At 47.9% G+C, this 20,728-nt stretch overlaps 1 protein-coding gene across 4 annotated transcripts in view; it reads left to right on the top strand.

Moving 5' to 3' along the window:
• The window catches only part of CTNND2 (catenin delta 2), a 3,553,726-nt gene that overhangs the window by 464,247 nt on the left and 3,068,751 nt on the right, over positions 1–20,728 (top strand). The window lies entirely within an intron of this gene.

The following is a 20,728-nucleotide window of genomic DNA, read 5'->3' as shown; positions in this document are numbered from 1 at the left end:
AACACTGTGGACGGATTGAGTTTCCTTTAACTTTAAGAAACATTGAAATATGGTATCTCGTTTTCACACCGTTTCCAGGGTGTCGTAGCTGCTTAGCTGTAGCCATCTTTTATTTTTATGATTTTGGGCAAATGTTTATTGATTGTGTAGTTATATATTTCGTGTGTTTAGCCTGGACAAGCCAAGAAAGCTATCAATCCACAGATACTTAACAAATATTCTCATTGATTGGGTCGTATGTTGACAAAACTCCTCACCTCCTCTGTCAAGGCACCATTCACAGCGCTGATATTAGTTTTTATTTGCATACATGCATTTATTGACGCTTAAATTGTTTTTTTGTAATTTCTTTGCAGTATTCCATAGTTGGATCCACATGCTTCCAATGTTAAGTACAAAGGGTAAAGAGCACTGAACTACCAGGAAACAGCATGTACTGATTCAGCCAAGGTTTTGAGGAGGAAATGAGTGTGAGCTGGCAGGGACACTGTATAATGAGATGCTATTAATAGCTAGCATTATGATTACATTTCAGAACTGAGTCGAATGACAGTTTCACATTTACAATCAAAATAATCGAATAAGAAAAAAGGTGTTCAAATTAACCTTCTCCGTTACAAGATGGCAGCTTTTTTGTGCGTTTGACCTCATCAATCATCTGAAGGCATGTTGCTCCCAAGCAAGATGCCGAAAAGGTGTTACTACTTGACAAAACTATACAGATGTTGTCTTTTTTTTAAGTTAATGGTGTTAAATGTATGTTATTCTATATTACGTTCATATATTACACAGAGTGTCTGTCATTCTGATGTTGCCATGTCAGGTTATTTAGCAGAGTGGGGTCTACTGGATGTGCTAAGTAATACTGGCAGTTCCATAGGAAGAATGCAGAGTCACCTGTTCTGGAACCAGAGATGGGTGTGTGGCTTGCCCTGGGAAGATGAGGTAATGTGTCCTGCTCCAAAACCCTGCAATGTGCGGAATTCACAGCTAAGGATGGAAAACGTAACTGAGTATTGTGGGCATCATGGTCACGTGCGTGTGTTGTATGTGTGATGATATGATAGGTTATTTATAACACGCATAATACCCAGAGGTTTCTAAGCGCGTACACGGGATTCGAACCTGTGTTGCTCCGTGTTGTCTTGCTTCCAAGGTGAGCACTTTGTCGCTGAGCTATCCTCCCGAGACTCTACCCCGGGACTGGTACCACTATGTTGTCTGCAGTTTCTTACCCTTCTTGTATAATGTGTAGGTGTATGCTGTAGTATCTGGTATTAGGAAATGGCTGACTGTGTGTTATGCACTTTTTATCATTGTTTGAGGTGGAGTAACAGGTTTGAAGGGTAAGGGATTGTGCTGGTTGGTATGGGATTAATTAACAGCAATGGGAGGCCCTCAGGTAGTTGCTGAGGTGGCTGCCTTGTGTGTCTTCCCCTTCCACCACCAGTGTGCCACATAGTAGAAGGGCCTTCTGGAAAGCTCTGAGTGTACTATGTTATGCAGCAACTGTCTAACATAAGACCTGTCTTGTTGCTGACTGCTTTACACTGATTGCTTTCTCTGTTTAATTGGCATTTGTGCTCTGATAGTTGTATGTTACCATGTGGGGAGATTCCCAAAAAGGGGGCAGTCAGGTCTGGTCACCTTCCGCTACACTTCTGAAAGTGTCATAAGTTTGGATGTGTGTTATGTTAAAGTACTGTGGTATATTAGGGCATCGGCATAGGTTGTCAAGGTAGTCTGTCCCATTTAACTTCAAATACAATGTGTCGGCAAAGTAATGTAATTATGCACACCTATAGACAAAAACCTTGGTGCAGGAACCTGAAAGTTTCACTAAAATAGTGTAACTTCAAACTTACCTTAGGCTCTTCCAAATCTGGAAAAAGCATTGCCAATTGATGGCCAATTCATGCCATTTCCACTGACCCTTGCTTATATTGCTACTTCGGAGGCCTCTTTTTATGTAGGCCATTGGGAATTTGTTTTAAGAGTTAAGCAGTTACAGTTAAATGTCAAGCACATCAATCCATGCAAACATTTGGATAACATTATTTTTTTTTTAATTTTTTTTTTTATTCTTTTTATATGGTTTACAAGAAAAACCTTTAAAACAATAGCAAAATACACTTTTTCTTGTTTCTTTTACCAAACATGTGTTGTTTAGACGCTTTGTCAGTCGGCTCCTCCTACTGTCTAGGTCAGTTCTTTTAACCGAATTTTCAAGGCCTTTAACAGTTGAACTAGACCAAACATAATTTTTCGATCAGCACCTTCAAACATAACCTTCCACCAATCGTGAGCTATGTAGGTACTTCGTGCCTCAAAGAGTGGTCCGAGCAGCTTTGTTCGCAAAGAGCGAAATTCAGGGCAAAGCAACGTCAGATGTTTTAATGTCTCTGTCGAACGTTTACAGAAGCGGCAGATTAAGTCTACGGGTTCCTTAGATAGCCAGGTGCTTGTACGGTCTTTTGTCATAAACAGATTGAGCCGGAAGTGCAGATATAGAAGTCTTGAGTTCTGATCAGGAAATTGCGTCAGATACGGTTGTAGTTTGTCTAGCTCTCTGGCTTCTGGTGGAACTTCTTTTAAGAGACGAGAGCTAGATCTATCAGTACAGGTTTGGTGCCAATCCACACTCCATAGTTTACGTTTGGCCTTCTCAGGATTTTCAAGTAAGGTGGTAATGGTAATGTCATTTGCGTCCAGAATTTCAGTGCATTGCCGATTCCATTTAGCAAGCATTGTGTATTCGGGCTCTAAGTCTGACTTATGTATTATGTTGAATGGAGGGGCGGCATTGGCGAGCTGTGACTTCCTGTATAGAGTTAAAGCGTTCCAGCAAACTCTCGCATGTATGGAGGTCAGTCCCAGTTCAAATCTTATGTTGCTAGTCGGACATCCTTTGGAGATGTGTAGCGCTCTGGTCCAAAAGTTGTTTTCGAGTGTGTCCCATAACTCGTGTGAGCAACCGAACATATTTTCAGCACCATAGATCAAGGCTGGTATTGCTTTGTGTCTGTAAAAATTGATCACCGGTTTTATAGAAAATTTCCCGAATTTTTTGTTTATGATCGCGGCCTGAGAAGCCAATTTTTGGCATTTCCTTTTAGTGGCCTCAACCCAAGGATTGTCATTTATGTGTGCACTTATTATGGCTCCCAAGTATTTTATGTGAGTGGAGATCCTAAGCGGTGTTTTTTCCAAGTGCCACACAAAATGGGTTGATCTCTTTTTGTAGGCTGATAGGTTGCGCAATATCAAGATTTCGCATTTCTTCTTATTTAGGCAAAGCTTATTTTCCATTACGTATCTTTCTAAGGCGTCTAGTTTTCGCTGTAGGCCGACCGGTGTGACATCCAGGATTAATAGGTCATCGGCGTATAACAAGTGACCCAGCTGCGAGCCTTGAATCTTAGGTGGAAAAGCTGGTACCTCGTTTAATGTGTCTCCTATGTCGGAAATAAAGAGGTTGAACATGATTGCAGCCAAGGGGCATCCTTGTTTCACTCCTTTATAAGTTGGAATCAGAGGAGATAAGGAGCCTCCCTGGTCGAGTCTGACTTGCACAGTGGTGTTCGAATGGAGCTCTTTTATTGCATCTATAAGATCCGCAGGACACTTCCAAGCTTTCAGTTTTTCCCACAGAATGTGACGGTCAACACTGTCGAAAGCGTGTGCAAAGTCGATAGATGCGACATAAATGGTAGTGTTAGTTCGTATTGACTCCATTTTTAAGAGGTTCAGTAAGAGCGTGTTGAGACCACAACCTACGCCTTTGACAAATCCCGCTTGTCGTGGGTCATTACGATGATTTTTAAGTGCCCATGATTTTAAGGTTTGTTGAAGTTGAGTAGCGTAGATTTTTCCTATTACATCTAACAAGGCAATAGGTCGGTAGTCTCTCGGGTCCGATCTGTTCCCCTTTTTGAAGATTGGCACAATTATGGCATTTTTCCAAGATCTTGGGGTAGCTCGTTTTATTTTTATTCTTTCGAAGAGGAGTAAACAGAGCTTTGCCCATTCTTTCGGGTTTTGTTTCATTGTGTGGTTCGTGAGGCCATCCGGCCCTGGAGCTCTTGAAGCGTTGGAGTTCTTAATTGAGTTTGTGATATCGTTAATGTCGAACTCCAATGTCCACGGGACTTTATGCTCGTTTATACTTTTGTTTTCCACTTCAAGTGTGTTGAACAAGTTTGTGTAGTGTTTAACCCAAGTTTCTTGGCAAATTGGAGATACTTGTAGTGCTATTTGTGGTGTGGCAAGATTGTTTATTACACGCCAGAATTCGGCTGAGTTTTTGTTTTTGAGCTTGCGCATCATCTCTTCGGAGTCATTCTGCAAGATTGTAGCGTAGTAGTTATTTCTCCAATTTCTGTATTTTTGCGTTATTCGTTTTTTAGCCGCGGCATATGTTTCCTTGTTACTTCTAGGTAATATCCTTAATTCTTTACGTAGAGTTCGTTTTTGTTGCAATACTTGTAGATCGAACTTATGTTTGTGTAGTATTTTTTGTTGTTTGAGGCCTTGTTTACGTTCCACAAATTGAATCAGCAGGTGTTGATATTCAATCGCGCCCGGGGAGTCTTCCAAAGCCGATGTTACCGAGTTTATGTCTTTGGTTTTAAGGTTAAGGCGGATTCTTCCGGATCGGTACGAGATGTCATGGGGCCATAATTCTCGGGAAGTCTGACTGTGAACATTGAACGACATCTTTAGCATGTCGTGGTCACTATGTTTCATTTTGGTGATCTCGAGCCGATGTACTTTGGCTGCAAGGTCTTCAGACACGAAGAGATAATCTATTGTTGAAGATTGATTTTCTCGTCTCCATGTGGGCTGTGCCGGGATGTTGCCCGGTGTGTTCCCGTTCAGAAGTGTAAGGTTTCTCAGGTTCATTTCGTTCATCCAAAGCTGTCCCATTTTTTCGTTGACCTTGTGATTTGTGGAATTTGTTTTTGAAACAGTATTCAAATTCAGGCAGTCTATGTTGAGGTCACCGCATAGAAGGATTGATGGACTGCTAGAATTTTCCATTAGGTTGTCCAATATAGTGGTCACCTGATCTATAAACTTAGCAGCACCGGTATTAGTATGATTCCAGTAAAGATTAATTATGTACATGTACTCTGATTTGTCAAGGGAGGTAATACCCACTTTAGCAATTTGTATATACGGTGAAACATTTTTTGTCTCGATTATTCTGAGTCCGCGATCCTTTTTGACCGCTATCAAGAGGCCAGACATTGGCCTACCTTTGGGTGGCTTAATGGCTGTGTTTGCCACTATCTTGAAGGCAGGCAACAGCGGACAGGTTGTCAGCCAGGTTTCTTGTAGACAAATCAGATCTAAATTGTACGTCCAAGGGGAGTTGAATAGGTGAACAAATCCCCGTGTGTTCCAGGATCCAAAGTTGTAGCACTGAGGTGAGCTCCGGTTTGAGCGTTAATCATGATTTTTATTATTTAGGTTTGCCGCTAACCATGTCCAGTTTCCGTTTTCTACGTCATTCTTTTGAATTGTTCCGATGTTTTTATTCAGACCTTCAACAGTTATTTGGATTTGGTCATTTAAGTAGGACTGAGTTGTTTCTGGGTCCTTTGATTTGGTCTCGGTTCGAGTTGCTGTGTCGATTTTCGAGTCTTTGTGTTCTTTGGGTTTTGTGCTAGACGTTGTTATTTTACTTAGATTTTCCTGGCCTTTGTCGTATGTATTATTTAGAGAAGGCTCTGGCATTTTCTCAACTCTGCTTTGTGGATATAGATCGAAGCCTAGGGATAAAAATGCAGGAACCGCGTCCAGCAGTATCTCACGAATAATTTTGGAAGCAAGGTGTAGAGTCACCATGTCGTTTCTTTTTTCACAGTGAAACTCCACTATTTTCACGTCATCGGAGTTAAGTGTTCGCAGACTCGGTATCAGGTAAAATAGTTTGGATAAGTATTGTCGGTTTAGGATCATGTTGTCACAGGAGTCAAGTCTTTCAAGAATTAGTTTTTCGAACGAGGATTCCTTATTTGTTATTTTTGATTTAGACAACATGTTTTTAGAGCTCGGTTTTGTTTCATCTCTAAGCTGTTTGTACATCAATTGGGGTTGGTAGATCGAGCGTCCTAAACAAGTCAAGGCATTTTTTCCAGTTTCTGTGAGTTTGTAAGAGGCCTCCAACTGACTGCTATCGCAGTCAGCATCCTTCAGACTTAAGCTGCCTTTCAGCTAGTGTTTCGAAAGGTGAGTCAGGATTGTCGTTTACTTCGGGGATCATTGAAGTAACCTTTTTTCCGAACGTGTTGGAAACCGTAGATTGATCTGTTACAGGTTCCTGATCCTTGGAGCTTATGGCCGCCAGTTTGGATCGTCTTTCAGCCAATGTTACAAATGGTGAGTCCGGGTTGGCGTTTAGGTCAGAAATCGTGTCGACAGCACTGATGATTGTACATGTGCGTCGTGTCTTTGTTACTTTTTGAATGTCAAGTAAGACATCGGACTGATCCTTCTGAATGTAATTGCTTGGATGGGGGTCATGCACTCCTGCATGTTGTGAGGGTAGTCTCTCATTTGCAAGGTCTATCAGCTCGTCTGTTTGGTTTACTTCATCACCGTCGTATGTAGATAGATTTATCAAATCCAAGTCGTCATCCGAAATTCTTTCGGGAGAACAGGTTTTGGGGTTAGTGTTTGCACTTCTTTGGAAGGTTTTTGAGTTGGCAGGATTGGAGAAATTACATCTCGTACCATCGACTGTTAGGTGTACTGTTTTCAGGTTTCGCAGACATTTTCTAGAGCCATTTGCACGTCTTATGTTCTTGGACGGTAAATTTTTAGATTTTTTCTCGCAGTTGGCAGATTTCTCGGCAGCGAGTGTGTGCTCTGGTTTTGACAGCCGTTTGTTTTTTTTTAATATGTCATATACCTCCACACTAGCGGCGGTCGGCACAGTGCTCAGTCTTGTCCGTGTTATGTCATCGTTTGAACCCTTTGGCTTTGAGACCGGTTTGCTTCCTGAAGATGATGCCAATTGGAGGTCAGCAGTTGCAGGATTGCATGATTGGCGGCTGATTTCAACCATCTAGTCAAATGTGGCTATCGTTTGCGAGGAGGAGTCTTTATCACACACCTTAGACACAGAGTGCACACACTCTTTCTGTGAGTGTGGTTCATCAATCTTGTTTGCGTTCTTGTCTGACTGAGTCATTTTGTTTTGTTTTTGAGAGTCTGAATTGTAGCTCGTCGCATCTCGATTTACTTGCTGTGTTGTAGATGTTGTGTCAAATGCACTGTCTGTGTCGCTATGCATCTTAACTGAATCAGTTTTTTCCAAGTTTGTGTTACGCGTCGACTTCCCGGGATGTTCTTTGAAAAGTTTTAAGGCTTCCCGTGCTACTTCTGCCAGCAGTTTCTTGTCTTCATTATTGTTTGCGGTAAAGCTACAGACGGAGTTTAGAATATGATCAATTTTGTCGTTAGTAGAGGTTAATTTGGTATAGTATTTCGTTTCGTTCCTTTCTAGTTCGATTATTTTTGTGTTGAGAAGGGCGGTTAAGGTTGTAAGATCTTTTATATTTTCATTCATCTGTTCATAGAGTTTTAGGAAGGGCGCAATGGAAATTCCCATAGATGCTATGATAACAGCTTGTAGGTCTTTAGCAACAGGTGCGTTTCGGGAGATATCTTGTGTATTGGACGTGCGTGTTTGTTTTGAGGAGTTTGATCGTCTACAAGATCTGATTTTAGGATAGGGACGCTCCATGATCGAGGAGTCAGACGAAGAAGTTTCTGAGACCGGACTGTTTTGTAGGTGTTGGTTTCTAAAAGTGTTAGAGCGTTCGACGTGTTCAACTAAGGAGGATTCGGAACTCGTTTGGTCATTGGGAAGATCTAAAGTGGAGATAACTTTTGGTTTTTTTACCTGGGAGCAACGTAGCGGTGATAAACAGTCTGTGTTAATCCAGCTGCGTTTGGTTCCGATAGTTAATGTACATGAGACGCTTTGGGGGCCACTTTGTGTCGCTTCGTGCATCACTTGTTCTAACTGTTCATTTGTGGACGTCAAATGACCTTGGTTTGCTATTTCACCATGTCGGTTTTGTTGGAGTTTAGTCATTAGTGCTAGATCTGTAATTAGTTTGTTGGCAATGTCTAATGAAGGTCTACGGTTCCTGGGACCTTGTGTTATCGCTTCCTCAATACGAGCTTCCAAGTTGGGTGCTGCAGAGAGCAATGGTGCCTTTCTGCTCAGATCGTCTCTTTGAGGAATTTCGGCGCAAGAGATGTTTGATGTGTTTGTTGTTGATATGACCAATATTTCATTGTCAGAAGAACCGTCGTGGTTGAGAAAATCTGCAGCATCCGTGGATGTACAACACGGAGATAGTGGGTTCTCTCTGTCCCTATCGGCCATGGTCTCAGGGTTGATGTGTGTTACGTGTGGCTTGCTGTTACATTCGTCAGATTTCATAAGGTTCGTTACGCCGCTCTCCCCAATGTTGACGTCCACAAAGTACATTGTATTCAAACAACTTTCATCAGTGCCGCTGTGTTTTCTGATGTGATCAACGACCGACGTTGACGCGTGTGCCTCTTCCGTGAAATCAGACTTTGGATTTGGATTTGCCGTTGGGTCGAGGCTAACATGACAGGCATTGTTCACAAGATTGTGTGGTGGGCACTGCTCAGAGGCAGTGTGTATTAGGGCATCGTAAGCGCGTTCGACGTTTGTTTCGGCATTGTTAATAGCAACCTCGACCATTGGGCGAGTAACGTCGCCTATCTCAACGCAGGCTTGAGTGCTTAGAGTACTTACAGTTGTTAGCTTCAGCTCATCGCCGAGTGCTGCAGCTGTCTTCTCGGAGTCAGGGTGTGCGTCCATTGCAGTCCTTTTCCTGGTTTGTGCGCGTGTCATGGCGAGGTGCATCAGAATCGGTGCTACTCGGGCAGATTGTTTCGAGGACTCGGCATACGTCAGGACCGCGGCGGGCGTGATGTTTAGTTCAGACAGTCCGACAGGGACTCAGCCGCAGACCACGCAGAACAGCAAAACAGCACAGTACTCGCCCTTTCTCCGAGGGCTTACGCCGCAAGGGCGAGGAGGCGGCTCTTTTAAAGTCAGCTGGTCCTCCTGCTGCTGACTTAAAGGCACACGCACCTCCGAAGTGATGTTTACCCACGTTAACACTCCACAGCAGACGCAGCAAACACGGGACACGGGGGATAATCCACAGAGATTCACAGAGATTTCACAGCAGCAGCAAAACAGCACAGTACTCGCCCTTTCTCCGAGGGCTTACGTCGCAAGGGCGAGGAGGCGGCTCTTTTAAAGTCAGCTGGTCCTCCTGCTGCTGACTTAAAGGCACACGCACCTCCGAAGTGATGTTTACCCACGTTAACACTCCACAGCAGACGCAGCAAACACGGGACACGGGGGATAATCCACAGAGATTCACAGAGATTTCACAGCAGCAGCAAAACAGCACAGTACTCGCCCTTTCTCCGAGGGCTTACATTATAAGTACTTCTCTATGACGGTGACAGTTCTCCTCCTAGTCCAACAATGGCCAAAGTACCAAAGCAGGGATCATGTATGCCAATTCCTTCACGAGGATCAGTTGGGTTTAGTTTGGCCATATTTCTGTGTTTGCCATGTCAGGTAGTACCAGATCACAGCCTAAGTGAACAGACCAAAGCGCAGGGCCCTTTGCACCCTAGTGCCATGTCTCGGTGCAAAAGGCCCGTCCTTTGACCGGGGTATGCAGCCCGTGTTTTATGCATATAAAACTAGAATGACAAACATGCTGGCCGCCATGGACATGGCAAATGGGCCCTCTGAAAAGAAGCAGTTTTTCCATCTGTCAATTTATGGCAGTTAAGGACATGGGCAGGGAAGCAGATGACTGCTGCAGAGCGGAAGCAATGAAAGTGAAGTGCGCACGTAGCGGGCGGGACTTTGATGGTGGAACACAGGATGGTGGGAGCTGAGCCCCGGAGCAGAAGATGCCGAAAGGTGCCTTGGAATGCAGGCATGTACTGGAGGGCAGGGTCAGACTGGGGCATAAAATTGTCTGCCACACCAATGAAAATGTGGCCCATTGTTGCAAAAGGCAATTCATCCCTTTCCTGACAGACTGAAAAGCACCCAAGGGGGATTTTATTTAGATGAAACATAATGCAAATTGTGCAATTTAAACAATATTTATTCAGAAAGAATGGTCAAAACCTCTAGCCGCATAATGAAGTAACTCATCAAACTTTACACATTGGCTAAAAAAGTGGTTTGGGGTGCCGGTTGGGCGTGATGAGGCAGCACGTTGGGCACTGCTTCAGGATGCCCTCCACCATGGCGTCCAGTTGCGGAAACCACAACCTTTGGCGCAGCATGTGCTCTGTGGAGACTATGCCTCAATGACCTTCATGGGCCAACTGTACCACCTTCCGTTTCAATTTTATCTCAGGAGCATAGCTCAGGGGCAACGTGTTCGCCTTGGAAGCAAGACAACACAGAGCAACACCGGTTTGATCCCTGGGTCCGCACTTAGAAACCTCTGGGTATTAAGCGCGTGATAAATAACCAATCATATCATGATGCTGGGATCACCACTTTGTGACCCTTCAACAGCAGATTATCCTAGGAGAGAGCTAGTTCTTCCTTCACTTGCAGTAGCCTATCCACCTCCTGCCATACATACTCTGACGCCAGGCAACCTCTTTCTTTGGCTCTCCTCCATTGGCCTGATCTGAGTCCTTCACACACTATTTGGCATGCCTGGTCCACTTCCATCTCGTGGGCTAGATGTGCTGGTTCAATGCCTTTGGGTATGGCTTGTTGGATCAGGTAGCGGAGATACCGGTATGCCACTGATGGTTCAGGGGCACAGCCAATGCTTGGATGCCGGGACAAAAAGTCAACCGGATTCTCTTCCTTTCCTGGCCTGTGCCCTATCTAAAAAAAGTAGTTCTGTAGCCTGAACACCCACCTTGTGGTGCAGGCAGCATTTTGGCCTGTGGGTTGCCGTAGAGAAACAAGAGAGCCTGGTGGTTGGTCACCACCTTGAACGGTTTGCCATAAAGAAAGAGGTGAAAGTGTTCACATGCCCACAGCACTGCGAGACTCTCCTTCACCTGAGAATATGCCTGTTCGGTGGCTGAGAGGTTCCTGCTCATGTATGCAACTATGTGGGTTTGCGTTGGATAAGCTGGGTTGATTTGAGCTAGAATAGCACCCAGCCCCACCGGACTTGCGTCCACAGTTAGCTTTGTTTTCCAGTTCGAGTCATAGTAGGCCATATTTTCTGCTTGAGCCACTCTTTCGCGAATGGTCGTGAAGGCACTTTGGCAGTCTTCTGGCCATTTAAACAAAATGTTCTGCTTGGTCAATGCCCTGAGAGGCTCGCTGACCGTGGCAAAGTCCTTAATGTACCGCATGCAGTAACTGGCGAAGCTCAGGAAGGATCTTAGTTCTGAGACGTTGGTCTGTGGTGGTGTCTCGTTGAGGGCAGTGGCCCTCATTACGACCCTGGCGGAAAGTGACTGACCGGACCGCCACAGCGTAAATAGCGTTTCCGCCATTGCACGAAGGAGCAAAGTGTGGCCCATTCCGACCCATCGGGCACGAGCACCACGCCACGGCGGAAGTGCAAAGTCCGCGATGGCGGAAATGACCCCAAAACGGCCCACACCGCCGCCGTACGGCGCCCTAGGTGCAATACCGCCACCCCTCTTAGCGGTCACCGCAGTGTGCGCCTACCGGAAAGTACGGTGACCGGAAATATACGGAAACGGAAGTAAAAACATGGGCCCGGAACGGGAAACATCCCGCCGTACACCTATATAACCACTAAAACCACACAACCACTAAAATCACTACCCTGAAACACACCCCAACCCGTCACCCACCCTAGCGAAACCAAGAAAAATGGGAAAAGTAGCGAAGAAAGCGTGCGACCGCAAGCGGCAGGTCCACTTCTCCCGTGAGGAACTCACCGTGCTAACAGAGACCCTCCAGGAGAATGCTGCCGTCGTCTTCTCCACGCAAATGACCAGAACGGCACTTGCAAACAAGAAGACCATATGGGCTCTGGTGGCACAGCGGGTAAGTGCGGTGGGGACCGCACCCCGCACCCCACAGCAATGCCGCAAGCGATGGGACGACCTGCGGATACGCGTCCGCAGCATACTCTCTGCCAACCGCAACATTGCCACAGCCACCGGGGGAGGTCCTGAATCACCCATCAAGTTGACCCCCTGGGAAGAAATCTGTGCCTCCACCATCGGAATGGAGAGCATAGAGGGAGTCGGAGGGATGGAGAAAGGAGTGCAGACATCCGAAGATTCAGGTAGGTGGGCCCGATAAAACAATGCAAAATCCACACAGTCCATCCATGTGAAGTACCATGCGTCCACATAGTGCAACAGAAACACATGTCCAGGAGAACGTCCACACACATCGGCCTGATAGCGCACGTTAAAACCCACAATAAATACATAAATAATTAAAAACCCCTAATACACGCACTACACGTGCAGCAGGCACACCCTAACTGCAGGCTGCCAAACAACTGCACCCTCACTCCACACACAAATTAAAGCACCTCCAAGGCCCCGACCCAAATCACCCTCAGGTACCACCCCAAAGCATGTGATACAATGCCATTCCAATTCCCACAGACCCATCAATAACCCTCGCCCTCCTTTACTCCACCACAGGGTCCGATCCAAACGACGAGCTACAGGACACCCCTACCAGCACACCTGCAAAGAGGGCCAAGACCAACGGCCAAAGACCCTCCACCTCAGCTGCACGCATCAAGACACGGCAGCAGCACAAATCAGGTGGCAGCACAGAGGAGGGAACATCAACAGGCACCCCAGCAGCCAGCATGCCCACAACACCACCACCACAGGTCCCCCCAATGGATGCCACAGAAGGCACTGCCTCTGGTGGCAGCAGCACCATAGGTGACACCCCATTGATGGCAGCATGCTCGGACACAGAAAACGGGGATGTCGAAGTCAGATCCATCCATGACCTGTCCCAATCCCCCTGTCTGTCCCATCCCGTACAACATGAGGATACCACGCAGGGGCACCCACAAGACGACGACTGGCCATCCCCCACAAGCCCTGTGGCAAGGCAACATGAGGACAACAGCCCCTCTGTGGCACCCCCGCAAATGGCCATGGCCCAGCAGAGGCAACAGTCCCTCGACCAGTTAATCGTACAACAGCAGCAACTGGCCACACTCCTCAAGGACCATGCCGATGAATGTGGGGGCACTAAGGCAGACATAGAAACATCAACTGAGACACTTAGGGCAGAAATGGAGAGAGGTACAGAGACGCTAAGGGCACAAATGGAGAGTAGCACCGAGAGCCTGAGAGTCCAAATGGAGAGAAGCACCGAGAGCCTGAGGGGGGAACTGCATGCGACGTCCAAAGACGTATGTGCCGAACTTGCCGCAGTGCGCCGTGTGCTCACTGAGCTCTCGCAAACCCTTAGGGACATGCATGGACGTGAGCAGGCAGACACATCATCCGTTGCAAGTTCCGTCCAGGGCAGCCCCCAACGTAGATCTGGAAGGAACCTGCGCTCCACAGGCAGGGGTGCCCCTGATACCCGCAGAGGGGGCTTGCAATAGCGACAGCCCACTGACAATGAGCATCTTTGGACACTGGTGTTCGGGGGGGAGGTAGGAGGGTGGAGGGGGTGTGTTGGGCTCACTTGGGTGGCGGGTCGATAGGGTGTTCAACATGACATCACATATGCCATAAAAAGTGCACGATCAACCAATGAGATGTGTGGACATTGATCTTTGTGTACTAGGCCATCATAGGCGTACAGTCCATATTGTGCATGTCCCAGACACACGCAGTGCCACGAGTCCCGTGTCCATGTATCAGCCACCAGGCGTGAGTGCTAGAAGCATACATCAATGAGATGCTGACGAATGTCACGGGCCTCCGGTGCCTCGCAGACTCCATGAGGTGCTGCCACATCCCCACCCTCATCATGACCATCATCAGGTGCTTGCAGTTCTGCGTCAGGGGGCATGGGCACATTTCTACGTACGCACATGTTGTGGAGCATGACACATGCCATGACCATCTTTGCAACCTTCTCATGGCGGTACAGGAGTGCCCCGCCAGACCTGCTGAGGCAGCGGAAACGAGTCTTCAGTAGGCCGAATGCCTGTTCAATGACTACACGGGTACGTGAGTGGGCATGGTTGTAGTCCTCCTCATGCTGGTCCTGTGGGTTCCGGACTGGTGTGAGGAGCCATCTCTTCAGTGGATATCCAGCATCACCTGTATGTGGACGAGAAACGTATGATGTGGAATGCCATTGATACGTACGCACACCCCCCCCTTCCTGCCAGGTCATTGCCAATTCACATACCCCACATAATCATGCATGTAATGAGACTCACCGAGTACCCAGGATCTGTTCCCTGCGTGTCGCTCCATGTAGCGTGGTATTGTAGAGTTCCTCAAGACCATAGAATCATGGGTTGATCCAGGGAATCGGGCACAACAATGTGTAATGATCCTGTTGGAGTCACACACCATTTGTACATTCAGGGAATGAAATTGTTTTCGGTTGCGGTACTGGGCCTCCATGGCATGTGGGACAACCAATTCCACATGGGTGCAGTCGATGGCACCAATGCAACCCGGTATGCCGGCAAGTGCATGGAATCCCACTTTTGTGTTGGTAATTTCCTGCTCCGAGCGTGGTAGAGAAATGTAGTCGTCTGCGTGCTGCAGGAGGGCATCGAGCACTTGCAATAGTGTCCGTGAGAACAGTGGCTGAGAAATGCCATGCAACTGTCCGACTGTGTGCTGGTAGGTGCCTGTGGCCAGGAAGTGGAGTACAGACACCACCTTCAGTAGGGGTGGGATGGCGGTTGGGCTATCTATCATGCTGACAAGGTCAGCCTGTGTCATGTCCACAATGGCGGCTATGGTGTCCCGGTCCAGACGGTAGAGGGTGTGGATCTGCTCATCAGTGAGGTTGAACGGATGTGCTCGGAGGCGTGGGATTGCGGGCTGCCTGCGTGGTGGTAGTGGCTGTGCTGGTGGGCCTTGCTGGCCCTGCCTTGGCCTCCTCCTCCTCCTGCGTCTCCTCCGTGCGGCTGGTTGTAGTTGGTGTTCGTCTTCTTCTTGGAGTTGGAGCACTTGCAGTGCTATCAGGTCCCCCAGGGCCAACATCGCGAGTCCTGCCGGTAGCATTTCGGTGTGGTTGTGGGAGGAGACTGGCTGTGCAATTTATGTGTTTTCAGGCTGTATGGCCTCCACCTGTGGTGATTAATTCCACCTGTGCAAACTGCTCTCCCCTTTGGCCGAGCACGTCCCGCGCACAACGCTGCAATTCGGGGAATGGCATCTTGCTATTGCAATCATGTATTTGTACCCGATGGCCGTGTAAGATTGGTTGATATGTTCATTCTGCTGTGGTCCCATTGTTTCACATACTATCTGTGCAGTCGCGAACAGACTTGTGAAGGGTCAGTGGAACGTAGTACTCGAGTAACGGTGGGCCCTCATGCATCACTGTACCGAGTTGCAACGACGGGCGGGGCGTCCCATTTGTGGGTGAAGGCAGTTGCCATTTTCACACACAGCCGCACTCGATGGAATAATTAGTGATTTCAAACGGCCACAGATGCCTTTTCGACGTGATGTTGCAAATGAGGAATTCGAAGGGCGGCGCTTTCGGTTTCCAGCTAGCGGCGAGGAGATGCCCACAGGTCTGACTGCAAATATTACGTTCTATTGTTCAATGTCCTTGAGACAGGGCCCATGGCGAGGAAGCAATGATTGATATGAATAGTTTGGGATGCGCAATAGCTACGTGGGCGATGAGGCCGGCCGTTCCCAAATACATGTTACTTCACAACACTGGAATCACGGGCTGGGGCACTGTGGATTTTGCAGGCTGCATAACGCACAGACTCAATGGATGTTTCTAATGTTATGTGAGTAATTATTCAGGCGTTTTGATCCCGGGATGAGGGAATGATGAATGGATGCATGGGCAGGTGATTTGATACAGAGTTTGCCATGTACAGGGCTTCTTGGGATCTATCCGCCTCCCCTACGCTATGTGATGCAGGGCTGCCATAGTGGGACCATCGTCTATCTGGCCTTGTTGAGCCCTCCCTGTCTCGACGCGCCCTCAGACACTTGTGTCCATGCACGTTAACATTCCCATCTGATGGATTCTGTTTTGACAGTCGCATGCACAGGTACACTCGTTTGTGATGGTGTTTGCACCTCGATATAGATGGTTATGAGTCGCAAGTGGTTTTGGGGTGGTGATGATCCTTTGGAGTGGGCTAGCATGCATATGGCTGTGGATTTCGTGTGATCATTGAAGTGAGTTGTTGGAATGTAGTTCTGATGGCCATTCTGTTCTTTTTCTTTTCTTTTGGTTGACAGGTATCTCCTCCCCTTTTTGCCACTGCCATCTGTATGCCACTCCTGCAGATGGCTTTTACTCCCGACACCTGCTGCTTCGTGTTAATCAGTGGAGCAGCATTACGATCTTATGGGACGATCGCCAATGGCCCACATGCCCTTACGCAGTACTGGTGGCTCGGAGCAACATTTCGGCCTTTCAGCTGGACTAGTGCCTCCCCATTGGGACGGCCCTGCGGTTCTGTGCGCTTCCATGTTGCCTTTTCGTACGTGAATGTGGCTCTGTGTACCATGGGGGAACAGGGCGACACACAAGTAGTGGCTGGTCATTTCTTGCGGATGCAGCCCACAATGGTGATTGGTGTTTTGGAGTTCATGGCCTGATGGCTGTATGGGCTTGGTGACTTTGATGTGCATTAAATTTCTATTCTGATTTGGCCCGTGTAGCGTTTTTCTTTGCAAGTGATGTGGCATATGCCTATTTGGGGGGCGATGTATTGTGAGGAGATCTGCATTGGGTTCCAGCTTCGGAGTTTAGTTGCGTGGTACTGTACTGGGCGCGTTTGCCTACTGAGCCCGTGAGGTCAGGGATGGGGGCTGCCAATATGACAGTTTGAATGTTGTCATGCTCAGGGGCGGGGGATTGGGTTTTGTGTAACAGATGCCGGTCAGCCAGGTGGACTGGTGGAATGATGTGATTCTCGGAATATTGCTGGTCACAGGTGCCTGTGTTTGCGTGCGTTTCTTGGTGGGGGACTGTGGTCATGTCCATTGGGATGGCTTCTGTATTCGTGCCATCTGTGCCCTGCAGCTCCCATTGGCCCCTCTTGTGTTTCTTTTGTTCGTTGCCATGCATGGGTGACTTATACATTTCAATGGTTGCATTGTGACTTCATTGCACCTACGGGGAGTTGTACTTTGTGGGCAGGGAGCGGTGTACAGGCACTCAGTGGGGCCGTTTACGGTTGATTCGCGATGCCGTACTTCTCACCATGGCGGAATGGTACATTACGCCATGCCTGATGGCGTTAGGTACATGTCCGCTAGGGTCGGAATTGGCGTACCCTTGCGCCATGGTGGTGTTTGCGGTTTTGCATGGCGCGCGCGCGCGTGCTTGGTGCAGTTAGCGTTGGCGTTCACTACGGTGTCGCTAATGGCTTCGTACTTTGCGGTGACGGGTCATAGTCGCACCGAGCGCTATTCGATGGCGGTATTGCATTTCCGCCATCGTTTTCCGATTTCCGCAAGGGTCGTAATGAGGGCCAGTGACTTTGTCAGGGTCAGGTGTCATGCCATTTTCAGAAAATACATTGCTGAAGAACTTTAATGTGCCTTTCCTGAACTTGCATTTTTCCTGGTTGAGGGTAAGGTTGGCGGCCTCTAACGCCATGCACACCCTGGCCAATGTTTCGTCATGTTTTCTCACGTCAGTCCCGAACACCAGAATGTCATCACTGTAGTTTATACAGTTTGGTATGTGTTTTATCACATTATGGATTTATGCCTGAAATATCTCTGCATCGTATGATACCTCAAAGCTCAACCTTTTGTACCTGTACAATCCCAGGTGTGTGATGAGTTGTGATGTTCTGGATCTCGGGACTCAGTACCAGTTGGTGGTAACCCTTTTGCAAGTTCAGTTTTGAGAAAACTTTGGCTCCATTTAATAAGTGAATCATATTGGTGATACGTCGTGCCATGTGTCTTTCCCTCAGAATGGCCTAATTGGGCCTCTTCATATCAACACACAGCATGATCCTTTCTTCTGCACCGGAACGATGGGTGAGATCCATGTGGTGGGGCCTGTGGCCGGTTCTATGATATCCTTCGCTATGAGTTTCTGTAGTTTATCTTCCACCTTCCTCTTGATGTTCACCGGTATGCCCCTATAGTGTTGTGCTATTGGGCGAACTCCTTCATCAATGTGCAACTTGATATGCCTGTCACGCAGTTTCCCTATCCCTTTAAACAGATTGGAATACAGTTCCTTTATCATGTGTACTGGATCAATATATTTGTGCACCATGAGTTTATAGAGCACGTGTATTAGACCCATGTTGATGACGGTCTTAAAACTGATTATGCAGCCACTCTCGCTTTCTCTCGCTAGTATGTGTAGGAGCACTCTTCTCACTTGTCCCTTGTAGTGGCATGTTCCCCCGAATTGTCCCAGGCATTTGAGGGGCGTGGTAGCTCCATATGTGTATATGTTCACCGTGGCTGGGTTCAGTTTTGGGGCTTGCAGTAATTATTTGTATGTTTGTTCACTGATCACATTCAGCCCCCGTGTCTACAAGGAATTCTGTGGGCCTTTCATTCAGTCCCATAATCAGTGTTGGGCTGTGTTCTGTTGCTGCAGTGTTTACCAGGGCATAGATGTAGTCTTTCTTTCACTGTCGCTTCCTGTGGAGCTGACATCAGATTCCGAAGGAAACTGTTCTACCAGGTAGTGTACGTGACGTCTGGATCTGCGGTTGGGTCTTGCATGGGTGACATTCTGCCTTCTTTCTCTTCCTTCTCTCTTCGTTCTCTCCTGTGCCTGTCCTCACCGGATTCTGCCTCCTTGGGTTCAGGGTCCTTGAATCTGAATGTGGTGTCACCCCCGATGCATGTGCCACTGGGAGATGGGGTCTGGGTTTGTAACGGGGAGTCGACTCCCTACCTCTGTCTCGCCCTCTCTCTCTTGCCAGTTGACACACTGATTTGAAGTGTCCTTCCTCGCCGCACATGGAGCATCTCTGGCCAATCGCGGGACATGTTCCCTCATGTGGATACTCATATCCACATCTGAAGCAGAATGGCTCTTCCTGTCTTCTCTCCTGCTGTAGTCGGCGTACAGATTCTCCGGAGGTGTTGGTGTTAAAGCTTTCTACCTGTGAATCCACTGCTCTTTCTGCCCTTGCGTGCGTCAGTACTTCGTCCAAAGTGCAGGCTTTTTGTAATAGTTTCCATCTGAACGACTGCGACTCGCACCCTGCAATGATCTGGGAATGCAGGTCCTCTCTGTTGGAGTAATTCGCAAAATCACAGTGCTTCATTTTAATCCTCAGCCGCATGACATAGGCATCCATGGTCTCACCCTTTGCCTGTTTCATGCTGTGGAATAGGTGGCGCTCATAGTCCACGTTGGTGTGTGGGGTGAAGTATGCTGATAAGGCCCCTTTCAGATCTTGGATGGAGTCAATGGATGCAGCGGGCATCTCGTCTATGATATCTCGTGTCGCTGGTCCCAACGCCAGCTTGATTAAAGATTTCTGTCTCTCTTCATCAATGGGTCCTGTGGCCAACATGTATAGGTCAAAGTCCCTTATCCACCTGGCTCACCTTGGCCTCATGTTGCTTTTGTCCGTTACATTGAACGCCCCTGGCATTTGCACTGCTACAGAGTCTGGTAATCTATATGGGGCATTTGCTTGTGGAGTGTTTGGGCCTTGTGCCTGCATTTCCTGGGCCACGCCCTGGGGGACCTCCAGGTCAGACATTATCCTCTGCTGGCAGACTTTCACTGGGGATGTGGCCACCATCATGTGACTTCCCCACGCTCCTCACTCACCGTTGTCCGATTCTCTGCACTGCCATGGCCCAGTCCTCCTCAAATGCTTATCTCTGAACGTTTCTAATTTTCCATCTAGGGGCGGGGCACCACCTTCACTGCCACGGTCCGGGCGGGTCGCAGCTGACTTTGCTTGGCCGTTGCAGGGCTTCCACCTGCTAGGCGGGGCACCGCTGTCACAGTTGCGGCCTAGGCAGGCTTCTGATTATTGCCTTGCTACTGCGCCATTCACCACTGCACCCCAATGTTCTCACGCTGACGGCGTGACCTCATTGTCAGTGTGATGCTTAACACCTGGTGAGGGATGATACCCTTGCGTGCTTCTCGCTGCGAATTAATAAAAGATGGAGCCGGGAGCGTGCTTTCAAATGTCTTTCTTTATTCATATCCTCTCACTAACTGCCCTAACCCCACCCTCCCTCGTCACTTCCTTCCCCGTGTCCTGCCTCACGTGTGCCCCCCGGAACTGCAGTGTTAACGTGACAGTTTTATACATAGTTTCTATCCACAAAACCTTAGCTAGGCTTCTTCTTGTTATCTGAGCTGTCACTGAGGCTTGCCAAGCATTTTGAAAGAGCTGACTGCGCACTCAGGTGTAACCCTTCTGCGACTCACAAAGGGCTGGCTCCTGGACTAAGGCCTCCAATGAGGCAGCTTTGCCGGACATGACATGCCAGGCAGGGGCCACTTGCAACACGGGATGAGGGCTGTATCCGCAAAACCATAGCTAGGCTTCTTCTTGTTATCTGAGCTGTCATTGAG

Source organism: Ambystoma mexicanum, chromosome 5p, assembly GCF_040938575.1.
Source record: "Ambystoma mexicanum isolate Mex_15411 chromosome 5p, UKY_AmexF1_1, whole genome shotgun sequence".
In the NCBI taxonomy this organism is placed as follows: Eukaryota; Metazoa; Chordata; class Amphibia; order Caudata; family Ambystomatidae; genus Ambystoma; species Ambystoma mexicanum.
The sequence above is the reverse complement of the archived record's forward strand: the minus strand, read 5'-3'. Positions and strand labels throughout refer to the sequence as shown.